The sequence below is a fragment of the Chionomys nivalis genome, chromosome 17 (genome assembly GCF_950005125.1).
Source record: "Chionomys nivalis chromosome 17, mChiNiv1.1, whole genome shotgun sequence".
NCBI classification, from domain to species: domain Eukaryota; kingdom Metazoa; phylum Chordata; class Mammalia; order Rodentia; family Cricetidae; genus Chionomys; species Chionomys nivalis.
Genome location: NC_080102.1, coordinates 54046579 through 54060658, shown reverse-complemented (window position 1 = coordinate 54060658; position 14080 = coordinate 54046579). Strand labels below are relative to the sequence as shown.

Genomic DNA, 14080 nt, shown 5'->3' with positions numbered 1-14080 from the left:
GGTACAAGGACGTCAGAGAGACTCACTAGAGCCAAGTCCTTGCCTTGGTAAGGGGCAGATTATCAAGTACACTTGTGACTGGGGGTTGGCCTAGGATAGGAACACGTCCGGGCCAACAGGAATGAGGGGATGGGAAGGTGGTATTAGAAACTGCAAGAGACAGAGGGTGGAACATGTCTCCTGGGTGGGGGAGACTGGCTGTACCTGCAGAGCAACAAGAAGGGACCACACACTAAGTGCTGGCTGAGTTCTTTGGTTTTTCTCTGGTCTGTCTCAGCAAGGTAGGTGCAGGTTTAGAGCAGGCCTTGAACTCACTATCCACCTGACTCTGCCTCCTGGGCGTTAGGGTTAAAGGAGCATTCCCACAACAGCCATTTGTGAGGGTTTTTTTTTTTTTCATTTTTTATTTTATTTTTTGTTTTGAGACAAAGTCTCACTATGTAGCTCTAGCTTGACATACCCCATATGTAGATCTGGCTGGCCTCAGACTTTCGGAGGGCCACTTGCTTCTGTTGGGATTTTAAAAGGTACTATTATTATTATTATTATTTTATGTGTATGCATATGGGTTTTTGCAGATGAGAGCAGGTACCTGCAGAATCTACACAGGCTATCAGACCCCCTGGAGATGGGGTCACGGGTGGTTGTGAGCTGCATGACATGGGTGTTGGGAACCACACTCAGGTTTTCTGCCACAGCAGTAGGTACTCTCTGAGCAGCCTTTCCAGCGGAGGGGCTCTCTGCCTTTTGGCTTCATTAATGTAGGCTGATGCTACAAATCCATACTTTACTTAGAGTCATGGTTAACTTAAATCCAAGCACAGCAAAACAATTACATTAACCAATTACATTTTTTTTTTTTTTTTTTTTTTTTGGTTTTTCGAGACAGGGTTTCTCTGGTTTTGGAGCCTGTCCTGGAACTAGCTCTTGTAGACCAGGCTGGTCTCGAACTCACAGAGATCCGCCTGCCTCTTTGCCTCCCGAGTGCTCGGATTAAAGGCGTGCGCCACCACCGCCCGGCTTAACCAATTACTTTAATTACATAGTGGGACATATTTTAACGTGAGGGCAAAAATAATGGGCTTTTCTCCTTCCTTTTTGGTGGTGTTGGATATGCAACCCACAGCCTCACAGACGTTTAGCAAACATTCTGCCCCTAGCCCAATAGCGTTTCTTCAATATCAAACCTTTATTAGTTCCAGACACAGAATAATTTAAGCTTACCTATTTCACCCACCTTCTCTAGTTGATGGAGCAGTGCTTCTCTTCCAGGAATGGGTACTACAAGTGGCCAGAAATCAGCCCATTCAATATTTACATAGAGATGCATTTTCTTCAGCTAACAGGTATTTGCATTCAAACCTATGCATGGTTACTTTTAAGGGATGGCCAAATTCAGCAATTGTTTTTTCCTTGCTTGTATGAATATAATAACCTACAATGGTTTTGGTTATTTCTCTTCAAGAATTGGCAATTTGTATCCCCCCCCAGACAGGGTGTTGAATGAGGTTTCTGTTGACGGAGGTTTCTGTCCCACCTGGTCCTACAGTCGTTCAGTCCCAAAGAAATACACAGAGGCCTACATTAATCATAAACTGGTTGGCCTAGTAGCTCAGGCTTCTTATTAATTCTTATAACTTATATTAGCCCATAATACTTGTCTGTGTTAGCCACGTGGCTTGCTATCTTTTTGGGCAAGGCAGTCACATATTTCGTCCTCTGCATCTGCCACTGCAGACTGAGCTTTCTTCTTCCCAGCATTCTCCTGTTTTCATTGCCCCACCTCTACTTCCTGCCTGGTCACCCCACCTGTACTTCCTGCCTGGATCCTGGCCAATCAGCATTTAAAATACAAGTGATAGGGTATAGCCGGGCGGTGGTGGCGCACGCCTTTAATCCCAGCACTTGGGAGGCAGAGGTAGGCGGATCTCTGTGAGTTCGAGACCAGCCTGGTCTACAAGAGCTAGTTCCAGGACAGGCTCCAAAACCACAGAGAAACCCTGTCTCGAAAAACCAAAAAAAAAAAAAAAAAAAAAAAAAAAAAGTGATAGGGTATAGACCATTGTCCCACAGCAGTAAAGTATCTCTGTAGCTTTGGAGCCTGTCCTGGAACTCACTTGGTAGACCAGGCTGTCCTTGAACTTGTGGAGATCCACCTGTCTCTACTTCCTGAGTACACCACCACCTGGCTTTCTTTTTAACTTTTTTTTTTTCAATTTGTACTTTTAAGTACATACGAATAATCAAGTGTCTGTAACCTCAGCACTGAGAAGCAGAGGCAGGAGGATTACTGAAAGTTTGAGGCCAGCCTGATCTATATAATCTGTTTCGAGTCAGTCAAACTCTGCCTCGCAAAACAAAAAGTACATCTGAATAATTAATAATTAAAATACAATAATGAATTGTCTCCTCTAGTAGCATATGAAGAACTGTGCGGGGTTGGTGCTGTAGCTCAGGTGTAGAATGTTTGCCTAGCGTGCACAAGGCCCCGGGTTCAATCCTCGGCACTGCAAAATGAACACCACCTTCCTTTCCATTTAAACCTAACGTGGCAGTGCACTAGGTAGGCAGTTCCAGAACATGGAGGACTGAGAAGGGAGGATCACCATGAGTTTGAGACTAGCCTGGGCTACCTAGCAAGAGCCTATCTTAAAAACCAAAACAATAACAAAAGAATTTGGAGAGGACAGGAAAGATGATGGACGGCTCAGTGGTTAACCTTGGGAGCTGCTCTTACCAAGGGTCAGAGTCTGGTTCCTAGCACTCGGCAGGCAGATTCCAGCTTCAAGGGAATCCTGTCTCTGGCTGCCTCTTGTGTGACACACACACACACACACACACACACACACACACACACACACTAAAATATTTTGTTTGGGCGGTGGCACATGCCTTTAATCCCAGACAGATAGCAGTGAGTTCAAGGTCAGCCAGGGCTGTGACACAGAGGAACCCTGTCTTGAAAAACCAATAAATAAATAAACAAACAAACAAATAAATAAAATTGAGATAGGGTTTCAAGGTGTAGCCCTGGTTGTCCTAGAGCTCACAGAGATCCAACTGCCTCTGCCTCCTAGGTGCTGGGATAAAAGACTTGCTACTACCACCCGGCAAATAAATCTTTCTTGGAAAACAGAAGACTCTGGAAGCCAGGTGTTTAACACCTATAATCCTGGTACTTGGAGTCTGAGACCAGAAGATCATGAGTTCTAACCCAGCCAGGATTACATGGTAAGAACCTTGTCTATACATAAATAAATAAAATTTTGAGATCTGAATTAAAACATCTCACAAGTCAGCTTAGTAACAACTAAATTTTGGCTAAATCAGCATATGTCAACTTCTCTTTGGTTGTTGCTAACTAGGATCTTAGGAGGTTTGAGGCGGATGATATGAGAGACCCACGAAACTGTCTACAAGCTGTCTTGGAATCTTTGTTTTATGCTCAGTCTTCTCTCGGCTCACACATGGCTTCCTGGTTCAGGCTGGGAAAGTGGAAAGGGTCTCAAGTCCTTGGCTCACGAGTCACGTGACTCTGGATGCTTGATACCTGTGGACCCATTTCCCAGTATCAGCTATTAAATGTGAGGGTTGAGCAGCACGGATCTCAGTTTACTCTAGGAAGTAGTATCTGTGTGGTGGGGGTTGTGTGTTTGGGAGGTGGAGGGTGGTGCAGCTCAACATGCCTACAGTCATCTTGGCTCAGTGTGCCTACTGGGCAGTCCTGGCAGATATCCCAAGCTCTATAGCAAACAAAGTTATTAGGACAGTCAGTTGAGCGTGGCGTGCCAACCACTGATGCCCAGATTGTTTTTGCGAAAGGGCGATCCAATACTGTTGACCATGGCCCAGCTTAGCACAGAGGTGCCTTCCTCTTGTAGAGCTTAGGATCCTCTTGCCTTGGTGCTGCTTAAACCATTAAGTCTCCAATAATATGCCATGGGGCAATCTGGACCTAGCAGTCTCTTTCCTTGGTTCTCAGGCCCCTTCTACCTCTGTCCTCTGGCTCTAGTACACCGTGAATGGGGTTTCCAAACAATGTATGAATATCCATATTTTAATTGTACATAATAATACTTTAAATACTTAATCACAGAGCCAGGCGGTGGTGGCGCACGCCTTTAATCTCAGCACTCAGGAGGCAGAGGTAGGTGGATCTCTGTGAGTTGGAGGCCAGCCTCATCCACAGAGTTAGTTCCAGGACAGTCAAGGCTACACACAGAAACCCTGTCTTAAAACTAACAAACAAAAACAAAACAAAACAAAAAATCCTGATTAGCCACAGGTAAAATGCAAATGCTGACAGTACCCTGCGTGATGAACACAGTTCTGAGCAGTCGTGAGAGCATCCTGTAGGAACGGACTCTGCAGGTGGACAAGGATAACACAGGCTGTCTCGAGGCTTGGAAGACTGAACAGCCTGTCCAATCACTGTCAGGCTCAGCGGTGAGCTTGGACCACGCAGCAGCAGGCTTGCATGGTCCCATGGGAACAGGTTTTCTTTTCTAAGCCTTTTCGCAAAAGATAACCTAAGCACTGCATGAGACCAGAAGCCTTATATTATTTTAGAAATGTGTCTCTCCCCTGTATATAATGTCAGGGGACTCCAAGTCACCGAGGCAGTGTGTTCTGATTCCAAGCTGCGCTCACCCGCCCTCCTTCATCAATCTGACCGTTTTTAGACGCACAGTTGAGAGAGAGGTCCGTGCGTGTTTGCGGTTGTACAGTTCTTTCATTCTGCAAATCTGAATCTCTACATTCCCATTCCCCTGGACCCTCACCGGGCAGCCGCGTGTCCTCAGTACACCCTATGCTAGTAGTGCTCATATACTACCTGTGACATGCTTTCTGTCTCCAAGTAACTTAGCTATTCCCTGGTTACCATGACGTCTGTTGCTCAGTCCACACTAGCGCCAACGTCAAAGCTTTATCCTAGTCAGGGATGGGGGTGCATGCCTTTGACCCCAGCACCCATGAGATACAGACAGACAGGGAATCAAGGCTAGCCTGGTCCCAGGTAATCTAGAGCTACATAATGAGACCCTATGTCAAAAACTCTGAAAGAAAAACACTTCATCCTTAGGCCTAAAAGCACACCCAAGAGGATGCGGGCAGCAGAAGCTGATAGAAGGCATCCCTTTACTTTCACGCCACGATTTGCACTGTAAACTTTTCTCTGAAAAACAAATGGCTTTCCATTTTCACCTCCAACTTGTCCTATTCGAGCCCTCTAGTCACAATTTTAAAAGTCTGGATATTGCTGGGCGGCTGTGGCGCACGCCTTTAATCCCAGCACTTGAGAGGCAGAGGCAAGCGGATCTCTGTGAGTTCGAGGCCAGCTTGTTCTACAGAGTTCCAGGACAGGCTCCAAAGCTACACAGAGAAACTCTGTCTCAAAAATAAAAATAAAAAAAAAGGTCTGGATATTTAAAAATTAATGCGTTATTAATTAACTCTACCAGTGGCAACTTGGATTTTCCTTGGTGAAAAACCTCGTTTTTCCCAAAACCAAAATGCTAAGCCTTAACTTGCTGAGCCCACAGAGTGGGATCACCAATACAGCCATATTCTAACTCACTGGCGTCTGGTCGCTCTGCCTTTTCATAGAAAAGGTTCCAGCATTTTCAAATGCTATTCACAGCTACATTCTGGGACGTGGAACTGGTTTATTCAGGAAGGAGACAGCTTGGTGTTCTCTGGTGCGTGTCATTCTTCCTTTCCAGATAAACACCCCTCCGGGGCCTCCCTCCCGGCACAGTGCTTGGCACCAGGGTCATAAAACACATGACAAAAAACAGCGAAGGACAAAGAAATGTTTCTTGTAAACTTTGTGATGCTCTACGCATCTGACTTAAAATACATTCTGAAGGAAAGATCTTATTTCCTGGTTCTGAGGTCCGCAGCCCCTGGGCTGTCTCCAGGTCACCCAGCAGGAGCAGAGACTTGTGGCGAGCTCCTTGGCCAGGTACTCCGCTGGCCTCTACCTCAGTTCACACAGGAATCACTTTGCGCCTGACTTTCCCTCTGTCGCGCGCTGCCGTGTTATCTGAGGACACCAGCCTTCCTGCCTTATCACGGCGCCTCAGAGGGACTGCAGGTCTCAGCCTCCAACACAGGACCTCCGCATTCTTTTAACAGTAATATTAAATTCCGCGCTAGTAATTCTAAACACTCTAGATCCAGTACCTCTGGTTTACAGAAGCAACAGGTGCAGCTGCCATTTCCTGAGAGCCTCTTTTGCATACAGACATCTTACATCCATTGTTACCTTTAGTGCCACCTACAGACTCGGAAGCAGTGTCCATGGAAGAATATACCTCTCAAATAGCCGCGCCAGATGAATCCACCTCCCACCTGGCCTACCCAGGCACTTAGCAGGAAACTGAACCCAAACCTGTCCCATGCCTACAGGGTGCCCTCTGCGACAACTGGAACACTGCAGCAAAGAGGCGGTTTTGACTTTTGATTTGGAGGGAAACAAAGCCTGCCACCACTGACTATGCCGGTTTCCGGTACGTCACCACGTCTAGGGGCAGTGGGTTTAGGAATCTGTGAGGGAATTCTGGACTCAAAGAGTCAGGATCTTGGGGAAACGTTTACCTCATTTATTTAAGGCTTTCTTATGATTACATTCCTGGGGGAACCCTCCCAAATCCTGGGGGCTTAGAGCGCCCTGGGAGCCAGCAAAGTCTGAAGGCGAGACTGTCACGTGGGGAGTTTGACTGGCCACAGACTCCTGCAACCCTTGCCCGCTACGATGTTTGTTAACGAAAATGAGAGCAGGCGCTGATTATCTCTCTGAATGGCAAGAGGCGCCGCATGTTTTGTGTGAGTTTCATGGTGGCTATCACAGGCCCGAGCCCCTTTGTCGGTGGGGGCTGTGCCTGGTGTGTGTGCTGGGGGAGGGGTGCATACTTACGTGTCCGTGCAAGGAAGATCCTATTGTCCAGTCCCTCCATCGCTGGGCGCAGGGGAGGAAAGAGGAAGGAAGGCCAGAGGAGAAAAGGGTGAGGAGCTCCGCTTAGCTTTGCTCTCATTGCCGAGTCATCCTTGCCCTGTGGAGAGAGTCAGCACTTCCTTGAGTGGCAGTGGGTGGCGCAGCCTCGGGGCTGCTCCAGGGCAGTGGTTGGGGCTTCCTCTTTGGTGGAGTTCATAAGGTGCAAACTTGGCTCATCTCTGGGCCACAGGATGAACCCAGATGCCAGCTCCCCAGTTCACCTCGGCTAAGCCAAGAGACTAGCCACGCCAATACAGATCAGGACCCATCTGTTCTACACATCTGGTCTAGAGACCTAAACTAACTCAACCCGACTATCACCTTCAGGCCAAGGCCTCTTTCTTTTCTGGGGCCTTGACCATGGGATCCGACAGGCTCCTACGGACCATCAGGGCTTTCCCCCACTCCTGCCCTAATAAGAGGCCAGAGCTGTCAGACTGTCTGTTGACAGCAGTTCCGAAGCCTGGCAGAGACCTCTGACACGGATGCCAGCAAAGCTGGCTCTAGGTCCTCAGGACGAGTCTGTGGAGTCCCTGGTCAGTACGAGCCAAGCTACTTCTGGGGTGAGCAGACTCTGGGTTAACCATCTAGTGTCCCTTTCTGTAGTTTGGGGACACAGTGGAAGGGGGAAGTGGAGCAGCACTCTTGTCAACATCAGACCGGTTTCCTCCGTTTCTTTTCAAGTGCACGGGATCAGTGTTTTAAACGCCTATAATTTTTTTCTTTCTTTTGTTTTGTTTGATCTTTGAGACAGGGTCTCACTCTGTAGGCCTGGTTGGTCTGGAACTTTCTATGTAGACCAGACTGGCCTCAAACTCAGAAATCCATTTGCCTGTGCCTTCTGAAGATTAAAGGCTTGTGCCACTGTGCCTAATCTCTTTCCTTTTGTTTAAAAAAAAAAGTGGGGGAGTGTGGCAGGAGCTGGTGAGATGGCTCAGTGGTTGAGAACATCTTTTGCTCTTACAGAGGATCCAGGTTCAGTTCCCAGGAACCACATGACAGCACACAACCATCCATAACTGCAGGTCTTCTGACTTCTTCTCACCTCCATGGGTACCAGGCACACACATGGTATACAGGCATACAGGTGAACAAAACACTCATGCATACAAAACAAATCTTCAAAATCTAAAAGATCTATTTGTTTGTGTGTGTCATGTGTGACCGTGTGTGCGCGCGTGTATGTCATACGTGTGTACGTGTCGTGTGTATGACTGTGTCGTGTGTATCATGTGTGTGCTTGTTGTATGTGGTGTGCGTGTTGTGTGTGACTGCGTGTCATGTGCATGTGTTGTGTGTGTGCGTGTCTGTGTGTTGTGTGTGTGTCTCGTGTGCGTCGTGTGTTTGTATGTATGTGGTGTCTGGTGTGTGTGTCTAGTTTGCATGTGTGCGTGTCTGTGTGTCTGTTTGTGGTGTGTGTCTCGTGTGTTTGCCACAGTGAACCCGTGGAGGTCGGAGGAAAACTTGTTGGAGTTAGTTCTCTTTCCATCATGTAATTTCTGAGGATCAAACTCAGGTCAAATCAGGTTTGGTAGCAAGTGTCCTTGCCCACTGAGACATCTTGATGGCCCCCAACCGCAAAGCTTACAGTATTTATTCTACTGGGGATGCTTGATTCACACCTCTTTCCATGCACTGTGGAGATGAAGACAAGAAGATCATGAGTTCAAGGCTAGCCTGGGATACATAGGATGAGCTGCTGTCTTTTTTTTTTAAAGACATGGTTTCTCTGTGTAGCTTTGGTTGTGGTGGAACTCACGCTGCTGTAAACCAGGCTGGCCTTGAACTCACAGAGATCCACCAGCCCTTACCTCCCTGAGTGCTGGAATTAAAGGAGTGGGCCACAGCCAGTCCAACTGCTGCCTCAAAACAACAACAAACTAACACCTGATTTCCTCCCCCTTCAGACAGTCACTTACCCTCCTGGGCCCATGCAGAAGTCCCTATTCAGTCAAACCTTGAACTCCCAATCCTCCTGCCTCAGCTCTTTTTAGAGACAAGGGCTCAGGTATCTGATGCTGGCCTAGAACTCCTGATCCTCCTGCTTTCAGGCTTTTTATAGTCATGCACCAGTTCACCCAGCCCAAATCTCTTATTTATTTATTTATTTATTTATTTTGGGTTTTTGTTTGTTTTTGTTTTTTTTGTTTGTTTGTTTTTCAAGACAGGGTTTCTCTGTAGCTTTGGAGCCTGTCCTGGAACTAGCTCTTGTAGACCAGGCTGGTCTCGAACTCACAGAGATCCGCCTGCTTCTGCCTCCCAAGTGCTGGGATTAAAGGCGTGCGCCACCATCGCCCCGCAAAATCTCTTATTTTTAAGTGATTGTTTCTGGTAAAGAGGCTGGAGAAAGTGAAAGAGAACTTTTGCCTCCTCTCGATCAGGTAAAGGAATTCCAGCAGAGAGGGGAGCAAAGCTGTGGCCTGGTGCTGGGCACTGACTGAATGGCTTTAAGATAACCAGCCGAAGACCATGGCCTTCTCTCTTTTGTTTGTTTCTTTCTTTTCCTAAAGGTAATTGGCTAAATTATTTCATGGTTCTACTAGCTCTAAGGAGTATGGGATGGTTAGGGAGGAAGAGCCAGGGTGTTCTGATGCGTTTATGTGAAGAATCACAGTGTACAGACAGCACTTACTCTCGAATTAGTGCAGAAGAGAAACCAGCACTGAGGGGGAGAATGAGGAAGGTCGGTTTGGAGGAGCGATTAAGAGTCACTGAGAACCTTAATTTCCAGACACATGACAAACAGGTGAATTAAAGAGGCAGCGAGCTAGAGCTCGGAGTGAAGCCAGAGCGCAGCACACATTCCAGGAACACAGGTCCCTAGAGGCCGGACTTGGAGTTGCAAAGCTGCAGGGAGCAGAAATGAGGAAACGTCGAGGGAATGAGCAGGGTCCTGTCTCAGTAGCTGGCTTCCTGTTGCACACTCACTCCAAGACTGGTCTTTTTTCCCTTTAATCAGAGTCTCACTATGTAGACCTGGCTGGCCTGGTATTCACTATGTAGGTCAGGTTAGCCTTGGACTCATAACAATTTTCTTCCCTTGGCCTCCTAAATGCTAAGATTACCATGCTTGACTTAATACAATATTCATCTACCTATCATCTATCTATCAATCAATCTATCTATTTACCTTCTATCTATCTATCTATCTATCTATCTATCTATCTATCTATCTATCTATCATCTATCTATCTATCTATCATCTATTTATCTATCTTCTATCTATTTATCATCTATCTATCTATCTATCTATCTATCTATCTATCTATCTATCTATCTATCTATCTTCATCATCATCATCTATCATCTATCTATCTATCTATCTATCTATCTATCTATCTATCTATCGATCTATCTATCGATCTACCTTCTATCTATCATCTATCTTCTATCTATCATCTATCTACCCATTTGTTCATCTGCTTTAGTGCTATAGATTGAACCCAGGATTCTGCACATGCCAGGTAAGCATTCTGCCACTGAGCTGTATCCATAACCTGCTTTTCTACTTTTTGAGACAGGGTCTCAGTAAAGTTGTCCAAGCTGGCCTTGAACTCATCATCCTGAGTGGTGAAGATTATCATCCTGTACAACAGAACCTGGCTTTTCCTTAACTATTTCATCGTCTGTCTTATTTCTCCACTTCTCATCCAGACGTGGGAAAAGAGACCACTTCCCACAGGAATGGGAGTGTCCTGCTGGTGAATGGAGATTAGCGCTCCCTGTTGGGAAGAGCAGGGAATAGTCCCGGCCTTGGTGCGCTAGGTGATGAGCAGTCTTAATGGAATCCTGTGCCCAGGCTAAGTGTCCAGCCGCTCTGCTCTGGCAGATTACCCCGTGAGGAGCTACAGCTTCAGTACTGCCAGGTACTTCAGGTTTTCAAAGGAACAGGCAGCGGATAAAGGCTTTATGAGCTATACCCTGATCTTTAAACATTGGCTCCAAACACATGCACAAAACACAAAGCAGCAAGCACAGATGAAAACCCAACACTCTGAGGCTCTGCTGATATTGCCTTGTGTGTGCCTGGGCAGTGGTCGGACACTTCAGATCCAGATCAAACTGGAGAAGGGGATAGAAGCCAGGCAAGCAGTGAGGCCCCGTGGAGCTACAAAACAGCCCGTAATAGAGAATTCTGAAGCCGTTCTCTACTCACCCTTTTTCTTCTAGCTGGAGAAAAAACAAATAATGGTTTCCTAGGTAACATGCAGAGTGGTCCAGACTGACTGGAATCCCACGTGCTTCTGCAAGAAGGTAGTGATAGGTGAGTTTGAGATGATTTCTCAGGGTCTTACTAGTGCCAGGATGGATGCTGGCATGGTGTCACCTCCCAAACTGTGGCAAAAATCTACACTTCTATCCAATACTCGGAGTCCTTGATAAATTCTCATTTGTCTTTGTAACACGCTGAAAGCAGGCTTCCCTAAACCCAAGGACCTCCTAAGTATACTATGTGCTAATCGGCTTTATGTGCGGTAATTTTGGTGACTGTAGATAATTGAGTATTTGGAACACAAGTAGAGGGATCTGGTCACTGATTTTGTGTCTTTTAATTTTCACAGCTAGGCAGAGCTTTGTGGTTTAGTTTCATGGCGATGGTTGGGTTTACACATATTACTCTTTGAAGATGAACTTAAAGACCTTTGCTTCCTGATGCTCAGACTGAGGGAAAGGATCACTTGAATTCAAGAGTTCTCGGCTAGCGGGGCTGCAGAAAGAGATGGCTCAGTGGTTAAAGCACTTTCTGTTCTTGCAGAGGACCAGGGTTTGAGTCCCAGTACCCACATGACAACCCACAACTGGCTATAACTCCACTTCTAGGGGATATGACTCCCTTTTCTGGCCTCCGTGGCCACCATGCAAACACATATTGTATAGACAGACATACATGCAGGCAAAACACTCATAAAATAAAAGTAAATTAATTTTTCTTTTTTTAACATTTTATTTATATATTTTTAGATGAGCGTTCTGTCTGCATGTATGCCTACATGCCAGAAGAGGGCATGTAGATCTCACTGTAGAAGGTTGTGAGCCACCATGTGGGTGCTAGGAATTGAACTCAGGACCTCTGGAAGAGCAGCCAGTGGTCTTTAACTGCTGAGCCACCTCTCCAGCCTCCAAAAGTAAATAAAAATTAAACGAACAGAAAGAGTTCCTGGCTAGGTTGGGTAATGCATTGTGACTCTGTCTCAATAAAACAAACAAGGTTTCTAGGACTGCACCAATAACCCACATACCCACAGCTTTAGATCCAGGTCGACACTAGTACACTTGTGTTCAGCACAAGTGACATTTTGCCACCAGGGTGACCCTGACATCCCGAAGCTTGTAGAACAAACTGCTATTGTTATTTTATTAACTGAAGTTCAGAGTTTACACTGGGATTCATGCCTTGTGCTAGAATGTTCCACGCATTTTGAGCTCGCATACTCGCTGCCAAGACTGACAATCCAACTTCATTCCCTGGGCCTCACACAGTAGAAGGGAGACCTCCTGACTCTGCGAGCTGACCCCCACATGCATGGTAAACAAATGTAATTAAAACAATTTCAGTTCTGGGGGTTTTAGTAATTGTTTAAATGCCTCCCACCACAGTGCTATAGAGTGGAATTTCATTCCCAGAAATCCCCTCTGTGTTCTACCATGACACCCACCTTTTCTCCCTGAGAAATCCAGGCAGTCATTCCTCCCACTCACTCCAGCCTGCCCTTCTTGGGTAAGTATCAATCGCTGGGTTGTATCAGCAAGCACAATTGCCTAGCTCTAGGGAAAGACTGTGCTTGGCTTCAAGGGGAACAACCGGTCTGTCTCCTGTGGTCCTCTTTTTTCAAGCTACTGCTGTCCTAACCAGCACTGGTTAGGCAGCAAGAATTGCAGCCTGAGGAAATTCTGCTCCTCGAAAGAACTCAAGATTTAAAGGCTGATGTAGAAGTCTGCTCCCCAGAGAGGCTGAATAGCAGGCAGCTCATCTCGTGTTCCCCAAGATGTTTTGTTTTCCTTCTTCTCCTAGCTCCTCCTTAAAACCCCTTCTTCATTTGGCTCCTCCCTACAACTTCCTGTCAGCTAGTTGCTGATGCAGCCTCCTGAATGCAGGTGAATTTTATTTAATCAAACACATGTTTGCATCATTAAACAAATGTTCCTGAGCATAAACAAAAGTAACATCCCTTAAAATAATATTCCACACCGGTCTTCTAGTTGTACCCTTTGCGCCCACCGCCAAGGAAGGTGAGTTCTTGCTGCTCTACAGTCTCACCAGCATTTGGTTTAGTTAAGGATTTGGATTTGAACCATTTTTAATAGGAGCATTAGGTCTGTCTTTGTGACCTATGAACCTGGGCCCCTTTTCATGTACGTGTTTTCCATCTGTACATCTGGTTTTAGGGAGCTGTCAATTCTGTCTTTTTTCTGTTTTAGAAATCAGTAAGGTAGGGGCTGGAGAGATGGTTCAGAGGTTAAGAGCCCTGGCTGTTCTTCCAGGGGTCATGAGTTCAATTCCCAGCACCTACATGGTGATTCACAACTATCTGTAATGAGATCTGGTGCTCTCTTCTGGCGTGCAGGTACATATGTAGGCATATGTATACATATAAACATAATAGACAAATCTTTAAGAAAAGAAAGGCAGGTGTAGGCTGGTCAGTAGAGAACTTGCTTCAAATACATAGTTCTGGAATTGATGCCCAGCACTGTATAAATTGGGGATGTGTCTCATGTACCCCAGGGTAGTCTTGAACTCACAGCATAACTGAGACCAATCTCAAGATCAGTCTGGTTTTCCTGTCTCTACCTTTCAAGTGCTGGGATTATAGGCACACACTTATCATAATATAATCAATTAATCAATAAGTAATTGGGTCATTACTTGACTTTGGAGCAAACTGAACCTGCCTCATGTGGCTGGAATCAAACCCGTGTGACCATCGTTATATAACTGTTTTATACATTGTCAGAACCAAGTTACTAATATTCTGAGGAAGAGTCTGGTGTCTGTGCACAGAAGACACCACAGGTTCTTTTTCTTCCACTGCGGCTGGTCTCAGCATAAGTTGGGATGTGTCCTGTAGGCTTCTGGTTTGG

The 14080-nt window shown here is 46.1% G+C and overlaps 1 protein-coding gene across 3 annotated transcripts in view; it reads right to left on the bottom strand.

Annotated features, from left to right (window-relative positions):
- Pced1b (PC-esterase domain containing 1B) overlaps window positions 1–14080 on the bottom strand; it is a 147509-nt gene that overhangs the window by 16972 nt on the left and 116457 nt on the right. For all 3 annotated transcript variants that reach the window (XM_057792562.1, XM_057792564.1, XM_057792563.1), the window contains exon 3: window positions 6920–7055. The gene's annotated coding sequence lies outside the window, so the exon portion shown is untranslated. The remainder of the gene's footprint in view (window positions 1–6919; window positions 7056–14080) is intronic.